This window comes from Bactrocera neohumeralis, unplaced genomic scaffold, assembly GCF_024586455.1.
Source record: "Bactrocera neohumeralis isolate Rockhampton unplaced genomic scaffold, APGP_CSIRO_Bneo_wtdbg2-racon-allhic-juicebox.fasta_v2 cluster10, whole genome shotgun sequence".
NCBI classification, from domain to species: Eukaryota; Metazoa; Arthropoda; class Insecta; order Diptera; family Tephritidae; genus Bactrocera; species Bactrocera neohumeralis.
The window spans coordinates 27,988,630-28,007,022 of NW_026089623.1; the positions used below are offsets into that span (position 1 = coordinate 27,988,630).

The 18,393-nt window shown below is 39.2% G+C and overlaps 1 long non-coding RNA gene across 1 annotated transcript; it reads right to left on the minus strand.

Moving 5' to 3' along the window:
- Positions 1-228: 228 nt before the first annotated feature.
- On the minus strand, positions 229-15,303 carry LOC126765481 (uncharacterized). Its single transcript, XR_007668449.1, has 3 exons — positions 15,112-15,303; positions 4,333-4,403; positions 229-1,056 (listed from the first exon to the last, which is right to left on the minus strand). It is a non-coding gene; the product is annotated as an uncharacterized LOC126765481 (long non-coding RNA).
- Positions 15,304-18,393: the final 3,090 nt, after the last annotated feature.

Here is an 18,393-nt window from a genome sequence, read left to right on the forward strand (position 1 = left end):
ATCGAAAGAATTAATAATATTTTGCGAATTTACAAAAGTGATTACTTTTCTGTTTACAATTTGCAAGCCATTTGACAGTTTTTCACTCTTCTTCTTCTTCTCAACACGTAACTATGACGTTTCATAATGGCGGTCGTCGTAATCTTGTATTCTATCATTCTCGGTAATATGTATGTATGTATGTATGTAGTAACATAAATAAAAATTTTAGTAATTGTTTTAGATTAACTTTGAATCAATTGTTTGGCAACATTTATGTATGGTATTTACTATATTAACATTATATTTTTGGCAAAAAGCTTATATATGGTTTATACATATATAATTTATGTATATTATTATATTTTACATAATTTACAATACTAAATACATCAAGGTATAAGAAAGTACAATCTTCTATAAGAGTGTACATCTGCTGCCGTATGCTGATGATATTGGCATCATTGGCCTTAACAACCGCGCTGTTAGTTCTGCCTTCTTCAGAATGGATAAAACAGCGAAGCAAATGGGTCTGGTGGTGAACGAGGGCATCAACACCAGCATCAACACCAACAACAACGTCAGCCTCGAAATCCAACGCAGGATATCTCTTGCTAACAGTTGCTACTTCGGACTGAGTAGGCAATTGAGAAGTAAAGTCCTCTCTCGACGAACAAAACTCTATAAGTCACTCATTATTCCGATCCTGCTATATGGTACAGAGGCATGGACAATGACAACAACTGATGAGTCGACGTTGCGAGTTTTCGAGAGAACAGTTCTGCGAAAGATGTATGGTTCTTTACGCGTTGGCCATGGCGAATATCGCATTCGATGGAACGATGAACTGGTTGAGATATACGACGGCATTGACATAGTTCAACTTATTAAATGACAGCGGCTACGCTGGCTAGGTCATGTCGTTCGAATGGACGAAAACACTCCAGCTCTAAAAGTATTCGACGCAGTCCACTCCGCTGGAAGGACCAGATGGAGAAGGCCTGGCTTCGCTTGGAATCTCCAATTGGCGTCACCTTACGAAAAGTAGAAACGACTGGCGCGCTGTTGTTAACTCGGCTATAACCGCGTAAATAGTTTCCACGCCAGTAAAGAAGAAGAAAAATACATAAATTTACTAATTCTTAATATTCACAGAATTTGTGCATTTGTATGCTATCTTAACAATTTTTGAAATTAATTTAGAACTATTACTATTGAGTAATTTAAATAAATTATAGAAATTCGGCTTTGGCTCATTGGTGAAATTTCACCTATGATTTTTGCGTTTATGGTTGCCGTAATGGATCCATTCTTCATCCTCAGTCACAAACACGCAAAACTGAGTTATTTCTATTGGGTTCAAACAGAATTTAAACGTTTTGATATGGCTGCCTGAGTGACTTCCAAAGATTTTGTGAGGGTTTCTTATGTTTGTAGCAATCTTTAACGAGTAAGGTCGCCCAGGATGTTCTTAGTCTATTAAGTCAAAATCACCACTTTTAGCCCGCAAGCTCAGCTAGTGCATGCTCACCATAAATTTCTACCAAACTAGATGATTTTCGGCCATATGTAATCCAAGTTTTGAAACATTCGAAATAACGGTGAAAAGATGAAATGAGAAAATGAAAATAGCTCGATGCTTTTTATGCGATATTTAGTAACCGAACTGTTTTATGGTAGCTCTTAATATAAAGAAATCTTTCTACAAAGACATACAAAAAAGTAATGATTATAGCTTAGGGAATTAAACAATTAATTCTACAAATTTATTTACTTTTTGTCTCGAATGTCTCCTGCGATCCAGCTGGCACTTATGCAAGTAAAGTATGCAAATTTCTTCGCCAGCTTGTATAGGTGCTATCGCTTTCAACACAAATATATGTATATAAAGAAATGACAAACGAGCGTTTGGTACACGACAGTGGTTAACTTCAAAACAGGCTTCAAGCGACCTCTCTCAAATATAAGTTGTCGCTTTCGCTAATTTAAAAATATTTTTAAATTTGCTGACGACAGTAGAAAGGAGAGGATACCACTAATATGTAAAATGTAAAATTATTCAAAGCTTCAACAAAATTGACGTTATTTTACAAAGATAATCATAGAAAACCTTTGTTATATCATTTGTAATATTTATATATATAAATTTACCTATTTACTTAATTTTTGCATAAAAAATTTCACTTTGAACAATATATTAGGGGTATTCTCTTGCTCTTGCAAAACCCTTGCACGGTGCACGAATTGCAGATATTTCCTCTTGGTGCACCGGCACAACAACAAACACACGCAGAAAATTATTTGCAATGGCTATAAAATATGTCAGACCAAAACGCATGTTTATTTTCGTGCAATGACACGTAAAAATATAATTGTAACCCTGCTTTAGCTGTCATTTTAGATAAAGACATATTTCGCCGTTAAATTGTTGAGGAAGGTAAATTTTAAATAGATTTTATAATTTCTATTTAAATTATAAAGATTTGTTACAGTTTTTTTTGTTAAGAATGAATGCAAAAGGTGCGTCAATTCACAATAGCCATGCGCAATAGTCATTTACAATAAATTGACCGAATCAGCCGTTCATATATGACTAGATTCTGCAATGGGTACTTTCGCGCCCTTGTATATTTCGGTATAGGATTTTTGCAATCTGCAATTTTGCAAGAGCAAGAGAATCCCCCTATTGAAATTTCATTGAAGTGGTATTAGTATGGCGACAACTAAATTGTGTGCATACAAAACGGACAATTGCAGTGTTGCCAACTTAGTGGATTTTCCACTAGATCTGGTGGTTTAGGCATGCCTTACAGCGAGATTTTTTTGGTTTTAGTGGCTAGTGGATTAGATTGTTAAATACATAGTTGATAACAATTATTAACTACTTATATACAAATATTTCCTATAAATATTTTATTAAGTGTCTGCTACCCTAAGGTTGTCTGGAAGAGATCGCTTTTTAGCGATAAGACTGCCTGTTGTTGTTACCTACATATATTGTTTTCCTTACATATGTTTACGTTAAGACTCTGTGGTGCACAATAAAGAATACTTACTTACTTAACTTACCTAAGTACCCTATGTTTACTATCAAAACAATATACATATTTGCTGTGTTTTTTTATCATTTGATATGAAACTTTGAAGAATTTACTGATACAATTTACCCTACCGCGTTCCAACGGGCGAATTAAAGAACCTAGTGATTTTACTATAGCGAGTTTGCAGCTATATAACACTACGCTTAAGCACGCGACATTTCACAAGTATCACAGATGGTTGTCGCTCATGAGTAAGTAATATTTTGTGTCGCACAGTAATTTCTAGTGGAGTTCTGGTGGTTTGAGAGCCCGACAAAGTTTAGTGGTTTTCTGGTGTTATTAACGCCTTATTTGGTGGTTTGATAAAAATAAAGTTGGCAACACTGGACAATTGTGTTGTTAGCGATTGGAAGGATTGAAGTGACTGGGGAAACTGTTGTTTATACATGTCCATTAAACGAAAAATTAACACAATTGTACTAGTTCCCTGCGGGTAATGCATTTTTCTGAAAGTATTGAAGATGTTGAAAAAAGTAATGTTCATGTTTATGTTATTTGTTTGCACCTACTACATTCAATTTGACATTAGGGCAACTCAGGATCTGGTGAAAATGGTCTTTCATCTGTGCAATTTCACATTATCGAGCATCTTTTTGCTTTTACAATAACAAAATGTATAGCGATGCAACTGCTACACCCTTGCAAATAAGCAACACTAAAACGCCATTGTATTATTTGCAACACTGGTTTGCAAATAATCAGCTGCTGTCAAAAATAAAAACATTGTAAACAAAGAGAAGAAATGAAGGAATGTTTGTAAATTTTGTAAATTAAAAATCAAGAAAATTTAAATTTGTGCTATGTGCCGCATAAAAATATTTCTTTGCTTCAATATACGTAATTTCTTCAGCAGCTTCCTAATATAGTCAGTTAATTCTCCCCAAAAACTTTTTTTCGGCATATTTTCCAATTTGTGCGAAAGTTTTGTTTACAAACAATGTTTTTCTTCACCGATCAGCTGTGAATTAATGGTCTTTGCAAGGGTTGCACAGAAACCACATAAAAAACGTTCATTGTTGATGGTAAATATTTGCAATTGCATAATTTTGCAAACTCAGATGCACAAGATTCTGAATTGCCCTATTGTGTAAATTGTTGCAACTATGGTGTTGTTGGATCGTATTCTGACAAAACCGCTACCAATGCATTGTTATTCGTCAAGCGACGCACATTTTCTGCAACTGTTTCTAAAGGTCACATACAATGGTAACAAATAAAATTAATATCGAAAACATTGATATAATGTACTTACTTTTGTGCAGGATCCCTCCACTTTTTGTTTGATAAATCTAGTTTTTTTTCATGAAACCACTACTGGCTAATCTAAAAAGATAAAAAAAGAAAACAACAATAAAATCGCAAAATTTACATTCGTAGCGCTAAAAGTAAAACTTTAAGAAATAAATTAAATACCAAAAAAATAAAATTGGTGTTGTGAAATCAGGCACATCAGAGTTTTCATCTGCAATTCGAAACAATTCAATAAATTCTTGAGGAACAACATATAATCATATACACATATATTTATTATTTGACGATACACCAGCAAATTGAAAAGTGCTTAGTGCTTAAAAAACTTTAAGTAAATAAATAAATAGCTAGCTGCATAACGCAGCTATGCTTACCTATGTAGCAAATTCACCCCAACTCTGTGCAACTTTATCGCCAGAATGTTTAATGCCAGCTGTAAACGCGAGTTGCGTCATCAGATGACTCCACCACTTCCAAGCTATTACAGCTTAATGTCAGAATAAGTATTTTTATACCCTGAACAAGGTATATTAAGTTTGCCACGAAGTTTTTAAACCCAGAAGGAAGCGTCGGATACCCTATAAAGTATAGTATATATAAATGATCAGTATGTTGAGCTGAGTCGATTTAGCCATGTCCGTCTGTCTGTATATGTATATACGAACCAGTCCCTCAGTTTTTAAGATATCGTTTTGAAATTTTGCAAACGGCATTTTCTCTTCAAGAAGCTGCTCATTTGTCGGAACTGCCGATATCGGACCACTATAACATATAGCTGCCACCCAATCTGAACGACTAAAATCAAGTTTTTGTATGGAAAACTTTCACATTTGATAATGTATCTTCACAAAAGTTGGCAGAGGTTATTTTCTAAGATAATAATGTAATATACGAAGAAATTGTTCAGATCGGCTTACTATAGCATATAGCTGCAATGCAAACTGAACGATCGGAATCAAGTTCTTGTATGGAAGACTTTCGCACGTGGTATCTTCACGAAATTTGGCATGGATTACTGCTTAAAGTAATAATATAATCTCCGAAAAAATTGTTCAGATCGAATTACTATAGCATAAAGCTTCCATACAAACCGAATGATCGAAATCAAATGCTTGCATGGGAAACTTTCTCATTTGACGATATGTCTTCACGAAATTTGGTATGAGTTATAGAAATAATGAACACAATGTAATATAGTGTGTAGGTGTAACGGAATTAATTAATATTTTACATTATTTTTTTATATTGTAATCAGAATTAACCACTATACAAATAATCTTATATATAAAAATGAATCACAAAATGTGTTGCTAAGCGCATAACTCAACAACGGTTGGATCAATTTGGCCAATTCCTTTTTTAAAGTGTTCGTTGAGGTTCAATTTGCCGGAAAACCCTTAAAAACAGCCCTTTTCTTTTTCCCCATATAAACGAATGAATGTTTGTTTGTTAGTAACGCTAACGGCTAGAACGGCTGAACCAATCTTGATGAAATTTTCAGAGGTTGTTCACTGTGGATCGGGAAAGGTTTAGAAATAAAAAAAACAGTATGATTTTCTTGAGGAAAAGGCGGAAAATTGGAAAGGTCAAGACGAAATATCTCCTGTCATCAAACAAAATATCACCCACAAACAGTCGTCGCACTCACGACTTGGCTCTCACGTCACTGTTGACAGTCATAACTTTGAAGTTGTAGATAGTTTCGTATGTTTGGGAACCAACATAAACACCACCAACAATATCAGCCTGGAATGCCAACGCAGGAATATCCAATTGGCTTCATGTAGCGAAAAGAAGAAACGACTGGCGCGCTGTTGTTAACTCGGCTATAATCGCGTAAAAGGTGTCTACGCCAATTCGTGAGTGCGACGACTGTTTGTGGGTGATATTTTGTTTGATGACAGGAGATATTTCGTCTTGGCCTTGTTCACTGCTAGACCAATTTGCTTTGCTTCCTTGCCCAGTCTGGAGAAAGCAGAACTAACGCAGCAGATTGAAGAAGTCGCACGATAGTGAGTCGCCTTGTCTGAAACATCGTTTGGTATCGAACGGCTCGAGAGGTTCTTCCCGATCCTGACGGAGTTTTTAGTGTTGCTCAACGTCAGTTTACACAGCCGTTTAAGTTTTGCGGGGATACCAAATTCAGACATCGCGGCATAAAGGCAGCTCCTTTTCTTGCTGTCGAAAGTAGCTTTGAAATCGACGAAGAGGTGGTGTATGTCGATTCTCCTCTTACGGGTCTTTTCCAAGATTTGGCGCATGGTGAATATCTGGTCTATTGTTCATTTTCCAGGTCTGAAGCCACACTGATGAGGTCCAATCTGTTTGTTGACGGTGGGCTGTAATCTTTCACACAATACGCTCGATAGAACCTTATATGCGATGTTGAGGAGGCTGATCCCACGGTAGTTGGCGCAGATTGTGGGGTCTCCTTTTTTATGGATTGGGCATAGCACACTTAAATTCCAATCGTTGGGCATGCTTTCGTCCGACCATATTTTACAAAGATGCTGATGCATGCTCCCTATTAGTTCTTCGCCGACGTGTTTGAATAGCTCGGCCGGCAATTCGTCGGCCCCTGCCGCTTTGTTATTCTTGAGGCGGGCAATTGATATTCGAACTTTTTCATGGTCGGGTAATGGAGCATCTGATCCATCGTCATCGATTGGGGAATCGGGTTCTCCTTTTCCTGGTGTTGTGCGTTCACTGCCATTCAGCAGGCTGGAGAAGTGTTCCCTCCATAATTTAAGTATGCTCTGGGCATCAGTGACTAGATCACCTTTGGGGGTTCTACAAGAGTATGCTCCGGTCTTGAAACCTTCTGTAAGCCGCCGCATTTTTTCGTAGAATTTTCGAGCATTACCCCTGTCGGCCAGCTTATCAAGCTCTTCGTACTCACGCATTTCAGCCTCTTTCTTCTTCTGTCTGCAGATGCGTCTCGCTTCCCTCTTCAACTCTCGGTATCTATCCCATCCCGCACGTGTAGTGGTCGATCGTAACGTTGCGAGGTAGGCAGCCTGTTTTCTCTCCGCTGCGACACGGCACTCCTCGTCGTACCAGCTGTTCTTTTGCACTTTCCGAAAACCAATGGTTTCGGTTGCAGCTGTACGTAAGGAATTTGAAATGCCGTCCCAAAGTTCCCTTATACCGAGTTGTTGACGAGTGCTCTCAGAGAGCAGGAGTGCAAGCCGAGTAGAAAATCGATCGGCTGTCTGTTGTGATTGCAGCTCCTCGACGTCGAACCTTCCTTGTCATCTAAAACACTGGAGACGTGTCTTGCGTCTATCACAACATGATCGATCTGGTTGGTAGTTTTTCGATCCGGAGACAGCCAGGTAGCTTGATGAATCTTCTTATGCTGGAATCTGGTACTACAGATAACCATATTTCGGGCCCCAGCGAAGTCAATCAGCCTCAACCCATTTGGGGATGTATGTATGATTGGTATGTTTCGCCTTCTCACATTAGCTCGCCTTCGAACGGATGTTCTTAGGCTACCCAGAGGATACTTGGTCAAAGACCGGAAGTAGTGAGCTGCTTAAGCCATGTGTAAAAGAATCGTTTCTGGCCACTCCCAAGTGAATGGCGATCAGAGAACTTTCCTCACTTGCGTGAACTTCTACACATGACTCCATCCTCCATACAAAATAATCTATGCATAATGGTATAAACGAAACGTATAATTCACTAAAAGATAAAATATATTACCCGAAATTTAACTGCTAAAAATGCCAACAAATCAAATATGAGAGAAATCCAATAAAACCATAATTGCACTTAACAGAAACCCCTGAAAATAAAAATGAAATAGTGCGCATTGATATTTTTCATTTCAAAAAACAAGCCTTTGTAACAACATTAGATAAGCTCACAAAATTTGCGGCAGTCTATAAAATAACAGATAGAAACTGGCCCGCAAAAAAGCAATAATGACTGACCATTTTTCGAAATTCGGTAAACCAAGGAAAGTCATTATGGACAATGAATTTAAGGCAGAACGATTACTGCCATACCTTTGGGATGAAGGAATACAGGTTCCTCTCACAAAGCCAAATAGCCATACAGCAAATGCGGACGTAGAGAGATTGCACTCAACCTTTTTAGAGAAACTAATAGGAATTGAGGACCTGATCTTTCAACAGAGATGAGAATGCAGGTCGTTGTAGGAAATTATAACGATCGGTACCATTCTACGATCAAATGCACACTCCGAATGGTCAGAGATGAAGTGCCTTCCAACGTTTTGCAGATGCGAATGGAAACGTTCAAAAGAAATAGTATATGCAAAAGGAACAAAGAAAGGGAAGACTATATAGAAACAAGGGAAGAAGGTCCCATAATGAACTACAAAAGAGTACGGCATAAGGACCATTTTACCGAATTAATCCACTACAGAACGTTCATCCGACGAATATAAAAAGACCAATGAAATTGGCAAATATTGAAAACTCAAACGAGAGCGAAAAAGATAAATTTAGTTTAAGGGCATTTAATGGGGATAATAACACTTAAAAAAAAATTAAATTATTGCATAATTTTTGTAATACCCCAGTGGGTACGGGGTTTTCCAAGAATATACCCAAGGTCGGTGATGCCTGTCGTAAGAGGCGACTAAAAGCAATGCTATTAAAAATTTAAATAAACAAATAGTTATTAAAGAACATTTCATTAGATCATTAATCCTGTTGAAAGAGACCATAGATCAGACATGAAATACATATATTGTTCAGCGACGTGTTACGCGGGAAAAAACAAGATTTTCTTAAGAAATTGAATGGCAAAAAATATAAATTTCTGAGTTATATTTTCACTCTGCGATGTTTCAACATTGACTATTCCAACAACATCGCGCAGATCGATTTCGTCTACTTTATCCTTTGAAGAAGAAAGCAGCATCAAAGAATTCAAACGTTCATCCCCCATTGTTGTACGCAAATCGTTGAAAACAAATTTCAATTTACTAAAAGAATGTTCACATGAAGCTGACGTGACAGGAGCAGTCATTATGTAATGAACAATTTTGTACGCAGAAGGAATGACCTTTCTCAATTTGTAGGCTACTATAGAAATGTCATCGAAAGATTTACACTCTTTCTTCTTCTTCTTAATTGGCGTAGAAACCGCTTAAGCGATTACAGCCGAGTTAACAACAGCGCGCCAGTCGTTTCTTCTTTTCGCTACGTGGCGCCAATTGGATATACCAAGCGAAGCCAGGTCCTTCTCCACTTGGTCCTTCCAACGGAGTGGAGGTCTTCCTCTTCCTCTGCTTCCCCCGGCGGGTACTGCGTCGAATATTTTCAGAGCTGGAGTGTTTTCGTCCATTCGGACAACATGACCTAGCCAGCGTAGCCGCTGTCTTTTAATTCGCTGAACTATGTCGATGTCGTCGTATATCTCGTATATCTCGTACAGCTCATCGTTCCATCGAATGCGGTATTCGCCGTGGCTAACGCGCAAAGGACCATAAATCTTTCGCAGAACTTTTCTCTCGAAAACTCGCAACGTCGACTCATCCGTTGTTGACATCGTCCAAGACTCTGCACCATACAGCAGGACGGGAATTATGAGTGACTTATAGAGTTTGGTTTTTGTTTGTCGAGAGAGGACTTTGCTTCTCAATTGCCTACTTAGTCCGAAGTAGCACTTGTTGGCAAGAGTTATCCTGCGTTGGATTTCTAGGCTGACATTGTTGGTGGTGTTTACGCTGGTTCCAAGATAGACAAAATTATCTACGACTTCAAAGTTATGACTGTCAACAGTGACGTGAGAGCCAAGCGAATGCGACGACTGTTGGTTTGATGACAGGAGATATTTCGTCTTGCCCTCGTTCACTGCCAGACCCATTTTCTGTGCTTCCTTGTCCAGCCTGGAGAAAGCAGAACTAACGGCGCGGGTGTTGAGGTCGATGATATCAATATCATCGGCATACGCCAACAGCTGTACACTCTTATAGAAGATGGTACCTTCTCTATTTAGTTCTGCGGCTCGAACTATTTTCTCCAAAAGCAGGTTGAAAAAGTCGCACGATAGGGAATCGCCTTGTCTGAAACCTCGTTTGGTATCGAACGGCTCGGAGAGGTCCTTCCCGATCCTGACGGAGCTTTTGCTGTTACTCAACGTCAGTTTACACAGCCGTATTAGTTTTGCGGGGATACCAAATTCAGACATCGCGGCGTAAAGGCAGCTCCTTTTCGTGCTGTCGAAAGCAGCTTTAAAATCGACGAAGAGGTGGTGTGTGTCGATTCTCCTTTCACGGGTCTTTTCCAAGATTTGGCGAATGGTGAATATCTGGTCGGTTGTTGATTTGCCAGGTCTAAAGCCACATTGATAAGGTCCAATCAGTTTGTTGACGGTGGGCTTTAATCTTTCACACAATACGCTCGATAGAACCTTATATGCGATGTTGAGGAGGCTAATCCCACGGTAGTTGGCGCAGATTGTGGGGTCTCCTTTTTTATGGATTGGGCATAGCACACTTAAATTCCAATCGTTGGGCATGCTTTCGTCCGACCATATTTTACAAAGAAGCTGATGCATGCACCTTATCAGTTCTTCGTCGCCGTGTTAGAATAGCTCGGCCGGCAATTCGTCGGCCCCTGCCGCTTTGTTGTTCTTGAGGCGGGCAATTGCTATTCGAACTTCTTCATGGTCGGGTAATGGAGCGTCTGCTCCATCGTCATCGATTGGGGAATCGGGTTCGCCTTCTCCTGGTGTTGTGCGTTCACTGCCATTCAGCAGGCTGGAGAAGTGTTCCCTCCATAATTTAAGTATGCTCTGGGCATCAGTGACTAGATCACCTTTGGGGGTTCTACAGGAATACGCTCCGGTCTTGAAACCTTCCGTAAGCCGCCGCATTTTTTCGTAGAATTTTCGAGCATTACCCCTGTCGACCAGCTTATCAAGCTCTTCGTACTCACGCATTTCAGCCTCTTTCTTCTTCTGTCTACAAATGCGTTTCGCTTCCTCTTCAACTCTCGGTATCTATCCCATCCCGCACGTGTAGTGGTCGATCGTAACGTTGCGAGGTAGGCAGCCTGTTTTCTCTCCGCTGCGACACGGCACTCCTCGTCGTACCAGCTGTTCTTTTGCACTTTCCGAAAACCAATGGTTTCGATAGCAGCTGTACGTAAGGAGTTTGAAATGCCGTCCCACAGTTCCCTTATACCGAGTTGTTGACGAGTGCTCTCAGAGAGCAGGGGTGCAAGCCGAGTAGAAAATCGTTCGGCTGTCTGTTGTGATTGCAGCTTCTCGACGTCGAACCTTCCTTGTGTTTGGTGGCGAATCTTAGCTGCAACAAGATAGTGGTCCGAGTCGATGTTAGGACCTCGGAGCGCACGCACATCTAAAACACTGGAGACGTGTCTTCCGTCTATCACAACATGATCGATCTGGTTGGTAGTTTTTCGATCCGGAGACAGACAGGTAGCTTGATGAATCTTCTTATGCTGGAATCTAGTACTACAGATAACCATATTTCGGGCCCCGGCGAAGTCAATCAGCCTCAACCCATTAGGGGATGTTTCGTCGTGGAGGCCGAATTTACCGACCGTAGTGCCAAAGACACCTCCTTTGCCCATCCTGGCGTTAAAGTCGCCAAGCACGATTTTGACATCGTGGCGGGGGCAGCCTTCATAAGTGCGCTCCAAGCACTCATAAAAGGCATCTTTGGTCACATCGTCCTTCTCTTCCGTCGGGGCGTGGGCGCAAATCAGCGATATGTTGAAGAACCTCGCTTTGATGCGGATTGTGGCTAGACGTTCATTCACCGCAGTGAATGATAGTACTCGGCGACGGAGTCTCTCTCCCACCACGAATCCTACACCAAACTTGCGCTCCTTTATACGGCCACTGTAGTAAATGTCACAAGGACCTACTCGTCTCTGTCCTTGTCCCGTCCATCGCATTTCTTGGACGGCGGTGATGTCAGCCTTTGTTTTTACGAGGACATCAACCAGCTGGGCAGCGGCACCTTCCCAATTAAGGGACCGGATATTCCAGGTGCATGCCCTCAATTCGTAGTCCTTATTTCGTTTGCCATGGTTGTCATCAAAAGGGGGGTCTCTCATCCGAGGCTGGTTATAGCTCTTCACTGGGGGTGTTTTTTTACGTGGCGGGTCCCAAACCCAGCGCACAACCCTTGTAGGGAATGTTTCGAACGGATGTTCTTAGGCTACCCAGAGGATACTTGGTCAAAGACCGGAAGTAGTGAGCTGCTTGAGCCATGTGTAAAAGAATCGTTTCTGGCCACTCCCAAGTGAATGGCGATCAGAGAACTTTCCTCACTTGCGTGAACTTCTACATATGACTCCATCCTCCAAACACTCACTCACTCTTTACATGAATCAAAAAGAATTTGTGTTTCAGCAAAAATACAATCTAGATCTTCACTGAAGAACTTAGGTTCCAATTGCACAAACAAATTGTATAGATTCTATTGTAATATTACTTCTGTTAGCTGGAATCCTGAACATCTCTTGAATGGGTTTGAAGGTTGACATAGTTTCTTGCAAATTATCTTGAATACAATTTGTGAAATTTTCGAGGACAATTTTGAATTCTTTTCTATAAAATGTCTGGAAATTACAAAAGTTGCTGGATTATCGTCATATTTCTTCGGAGCACGGCGTGTTCTGTGGTGTTTCGAAAAGTCATTTTCAGGGTTGATCTGACACTTTTCAGCAAATGCAACTCAACTCGCTAGCAATGCGTTAATTTATAATATATTCAACCACTGTTATTCGAACATTGTAGTGTTTTAATAGTCCTTGTGGAAATTACCTCGTGGAAATTACGAAAAGGTGTCTTTTTAAGCTTGCTTCCGCAATTATAGAGCTATTTATTGCGTTTTACTGAAGTTAGAATTTTCATAAATGCCGGCTAGTGAATTCGCAATGGATATCACGTAAAAATTAATGTGCATTAATATATTTTGATGAAAATCTTAAAAATATTCAATAAGTTTTGACAACAAATTTCCGGGTACTTGGCAACTCTTACTAGAATTGCCGAAATGAAGTTTCAAATTTTTATACTCTCGCAACAAAGATGCTAAGAGAGAGTATTATAGTTTTGTTCACATAACGGTTGTTTGTAAGTCCTAAAACTAAAAGAGTCAGATATAGGGTTATATATACCAAAGTGATCAGGGTGACGAGTAGAGTTGAAATCCGGATGTCTGTCTGTCCGTCCGTCCGTCTGTCCGTCCGTCCGTGCAAGCTGTAACTTGAGTAAAAATTGAGATATCATGATGAAACTTGGTACACGTATTTCTTGGCTCCATAAGAAGGTTAAGTTCGAAGATGTGCAAAATCGGCCCACTGCCACGCCCACAAAATGGCGAAAACCGAAAACCTATAAAGTGTCATAACTAAGCCATAAATAAAGATATTAAAGTGAAATTTGGCACAAAGGATCGCATTAGAGAGTGGCATATATGGACATAATTTTTTTGGAAAAGTGGGCGTGGCCCCGCCTCCTACTAAGTTTTTTGTACATATCTCGGAAACTACTATAGCTATGTCAACCAAACTCTATAGAGTCGTTTTCTTCAGGCATTTCCATATACAGTTCAAAAATGGAAGAAATCGGATAATAACCACGCCCACCTCCCATACAAAGGTTATGTTGAAAATCACTAAAAGTGCGTTAACCGACTAACAAAAAACGTCAGAAACACTAAATTTTACGGAAAAAATGGCAGAAAGAGTGGCTGCACCCAGGCTTTTTTTAAAAATTGAAAATGGGCGTGGCGTTGCCCACTTATGGACCAAAAACCATATCTCAGGAACTACTAATCTAATTAATTTTATAGCAAAATAAAAAAATATGTAAATGACGGATAATGAAATCTCGATTATCACTTTATCATGCGAGAGTATAAAATGTTCGGTGACACCCGAACTTAGCCCTTCCTTACTTCTTTCAATTTAAAATTAATATTACACTTACATATGTACATATATTTTGCACTACAACTGGTCCCATGAGGCTTGGGAGCAATTGTTCAAAGACTGCCAGGAAATACATATGTATGGCTGCATGAAATTTCAAATATATTTCGATTTTTCATGTTCTGAAAATATTATAATTTAATAAACATTCACCGATCAAAAAAAGTAGTAAGTGTCATGAATTCAAATATTTTTGGTTTGATATTCGAAACAGAATTTTTATCGGTTTTGGGTGTCACGGAAACCAATTTGATCGGTTTTGCTATCAGAAACAAAGCAAGAATATAGTCGCTCACAGATTTTAAATGTAAGTTAAGAAATAAAGTTATTTTACTATTTAGAATTAATTTATCTTTATTTCTATCGGGGAAAACGTAAGTATAAAACAAGAAATGTCTTAATTGTTCAGTTTTTGGAAAAAAAATCCTGATATTTAAAGAGATTTGAAATGTAAGTTAAGATATAAAATTATTTTACTATTTCGAATTAATTTATTTTTATTTCTATCGGTAAATGTCTTAATTGTTGAGTTTTTGGAAAAAAATCCGGATATTTAAAGATGTAATAAACGTAATTTAAATTAAATTTCTTAAAATCTTTTTTTAATTCTCACTCATAAAAATTCTAATATGACTGCTTCCAAATGTATTCATTTGCAAGTATTGTCACATTAGTAAACAGCTGATTCGAATATTGATTTTGCGTATGTTCGAAAAGACGAAAATCCAAACAGAATTCATTAAATTCTGACAGCTAAGCAATTCTGTCTTGGATTCTACAACATCCTTGATTAATAAAATATTAAAAATTAAACAAAATTAGCAACATACCTGATTTTACTCTTCAAATTTTTCATCGAATGGAGATTCAATGGCAGCAATTTTGAACAGTTTATATGTTCATATGCCTACACATTCAAAAATCTGGATCTGGCGTCCCTCCTTTTTCAACTGCGAAACGTCAAAACTTCCTGGATCCAGTCAACCGTCAAAGTTCAGGTTATTTGTGGTCAATTCACACAGAACTTTTGCCATTCTTATTTGCTAATGTCAAAGACATTTGTTTTGACAGAAAAATTCGATATACGATTTTGTATGAGTACGTTCACACAAAAAGTTTTCAACACAAAGTCAAGTAAAATGTTATGCAACTCTCATCTTTTTACGCTCTGCCAAGCAGCAGACGCCATTTTTATTAAAGATAAACACTGAAAGGAAATCGACCATATTGTTTCATACGCTTTGTGGTTCACTGTGAACTGTCACGCAAAGCAAGGAAAATTGTATGAAAATGGGCCTTTACGCTTTCCTTTCAATGAAATGAGAGTTGGGCATCTTTTTATCTCTCATGTCATTTTTGTTTAGGGTTTCAAACCCATGTACTGCAGCAATTAGGAACAAGGTTATTTAGGTATCCGAATCATTTTGAGACTTGTCTACCAATATCCTCAAATCTTCTTCTAAGGATCGATTGAATCCTTCAGATTCAAAATTAATCGTTATCTAATTGTTGATGAATACGTCCGGATTGGGTAAACCTCTCGCTAGTTGCTAATACAGGCCATGACTTATGTATGTACACATTTGTGCTATTTAACTGGTTGGAAATGGACCAGCTATATCCATGCCAATTCGTTCAAATGATGTTCTGAATTTCACTGCTTCATCTGACCATGGCTGCTGGACTAGAACTCAAATACAATCGTCGGAACTATCGATTGTATTCATATTATAACGGATTTCTCGATTAATCGTCTACCTTTTAAATCAATCTTTGCCATCAACCTAAATAAAACCGAAATGGACACAAGATCCCTACGGCACCGCTGCCACGAATGGGAGACATCCGTTTGTAACCAGCGGACACAGTGAAATATCTACAGCTCATCCTGGATAGGAAGCTTTCATGGAAGCCGAATATAGAAGAGAGATACAAAAGGCATCGATTGGCTTGTACTGTCGTAGAGGAGCCATTGGCAAAAGATGGGGTCTCTCACCGAAAACGGTCCTCTGGCTCTACGACACCATAATCATGCCCATCATGTTCTATGGAGTCTTTAAGTGGTGAAAACTAGAGAGCATTCAACGGCCGGTGTTCATCAGCATGTGGGGTGCAATATGGTCCACTCATGGCTCTTCCTGCTCATATTGCCGGGGACATCTGCGGAAGGTGTATGGCTACGAAAGTAGCCATCAGACTCAGACTCTCTGCTCTTAAAAGAACACGGGTGTGAACTCTCGGAAATCCTCATTCACTTTGACTTCATACTGGATCACTTGAATCATGGAGTATTCAAACCGAACTCTGGCGGAGTTGTGGGGAAGAGCTTCTTCACGGATGGGTCAAAGATTGGGGGAAGGGTTGGTGGAGGTGTCGGGAGCTCTCTATCAACTCCAGTTTCAGAATTCCTGACTACTGCAGTGTCTTCCAGACCGAGGTTGCAACCATGAAGGTAGCAGGCGATTTTCTACTCCAGAGTGCAGTCTCCTTCAGAGAAGTGACCATGCACTCACATAGCAGAGTGACGATATTAGCTTTGAACTCATTAACAGTGCGTTTAGGGCTGGTCGAAGAGTTCCTAACATTGCTATCAATAGTATCGAGTGTCTTTGTGATAAGACTGGTTACAGCCCAATCGCCGGAAACTGTGAAGCTGATGAGTTAGCAAGGAATGGCATCCTAGAACCGCTATCGATATCCCGTATCCTCTTGTGTTCTACTATGAAATTGTTGGGCTTCGCGGAAGCTTGGCCCGCGCTAGCCTTTGTCGTAAGGCTAGCCTATTGGCGTCCACGCAGTACGACTGGGACAGACGCCATCTGCAGAAGCTGTATGAAAGAATATGAGGTGCAGTCAACTCAACACTTTCTTCTTGACTGTCCCGCATTTGGGAGGTCAAGACTTAAGCACTTGGGTACGCATACCTTTAGACATACGAGCTGGCGGGAATGGAAATTAAACGTCTTTGCAAATTTGTTTTGGCAACTTATAGTTCGAACACACGAGTTCTTCTTTTCTATAGCATAACAAAGGACTACATATCATATCTAGCCTAACTAAGATGTTGCTAAAGAGTATAATAGGTTTGTTCACCTAACGGTGTTTGTTTGTCCGTGCAAGCTGTAACTTGTGTAAAAATTGCGATATCTTGATGAAACTTGGTATGTTCCTTAGTAAAACCAAATTCCGAGTTTGTAGAAGGGCGTAATCGGACCACTGTCGCGCCCACAAAACTCAATACACCGAAAACCTATAAAAAGTCATAACTAAGCACTATATTAAGATATAAAACTATAATTTGGCACAGAAGATCGTAGTAGCAAGAGGCAGACAATTTTGAAAAAGTGAGAGTGGACCCGCTATCTAATAAGTTTAGTGTACATATGTATGTACTTATCTCCTCAAAGACTAAAGTTATAACAACCAAGTTTCCTTAGCACAAATATTATAAGAACTTCCACCGACAGTCTGAAAATAGTTGAAATCAGAAGATAAACCGGTCACTCCTCATGTTACGGTACTGTTTAAAACTACTAAAAGCGCCATAAATTAATAACTAACAAGTAAGGAAGGGCTAAGTTCGGGTGTCACCGAACATTTTATACTCTCGCATGGTAAAGTGATAATCGAGATTTCATAATACGTCATTTACATATTTTTCAAATACCGTATTTTTGTAAAGTTTTATTCCGCTATCATCAATGGTTCCTAATGTTTATACTCGTATTATACAGAGAAGGCATCAGATGGAATTCAAAATAGCTTTATATTGGAAAAGGCGTGGTTGCGAACATTTCACCCATATTTCGTACATGTCATCAGGGTGTTAAGAAAATATTATATACCGAATTTCATTGAAATCGGTCTAGTAAATTCCTGAGATATGGTTCTTGGTCCATAAGGGGCGGCGCCACGCCTATTTTCAATTTTTAAAAAAAGCCTGGGTGCAGCTCAAAAATTTAAGTTTCTGACGTTTTTTGTTAGTCGGTTATGGCACTTTTAGTGATTTTGAACATAACCTTTGTATGGGAGGTGGGCGTGGTTATTATCCGATTTCTTCCATTTTTGAACTGTACATGGAAATGCCTGAAGGAAACGACTTTGTAGAGTTT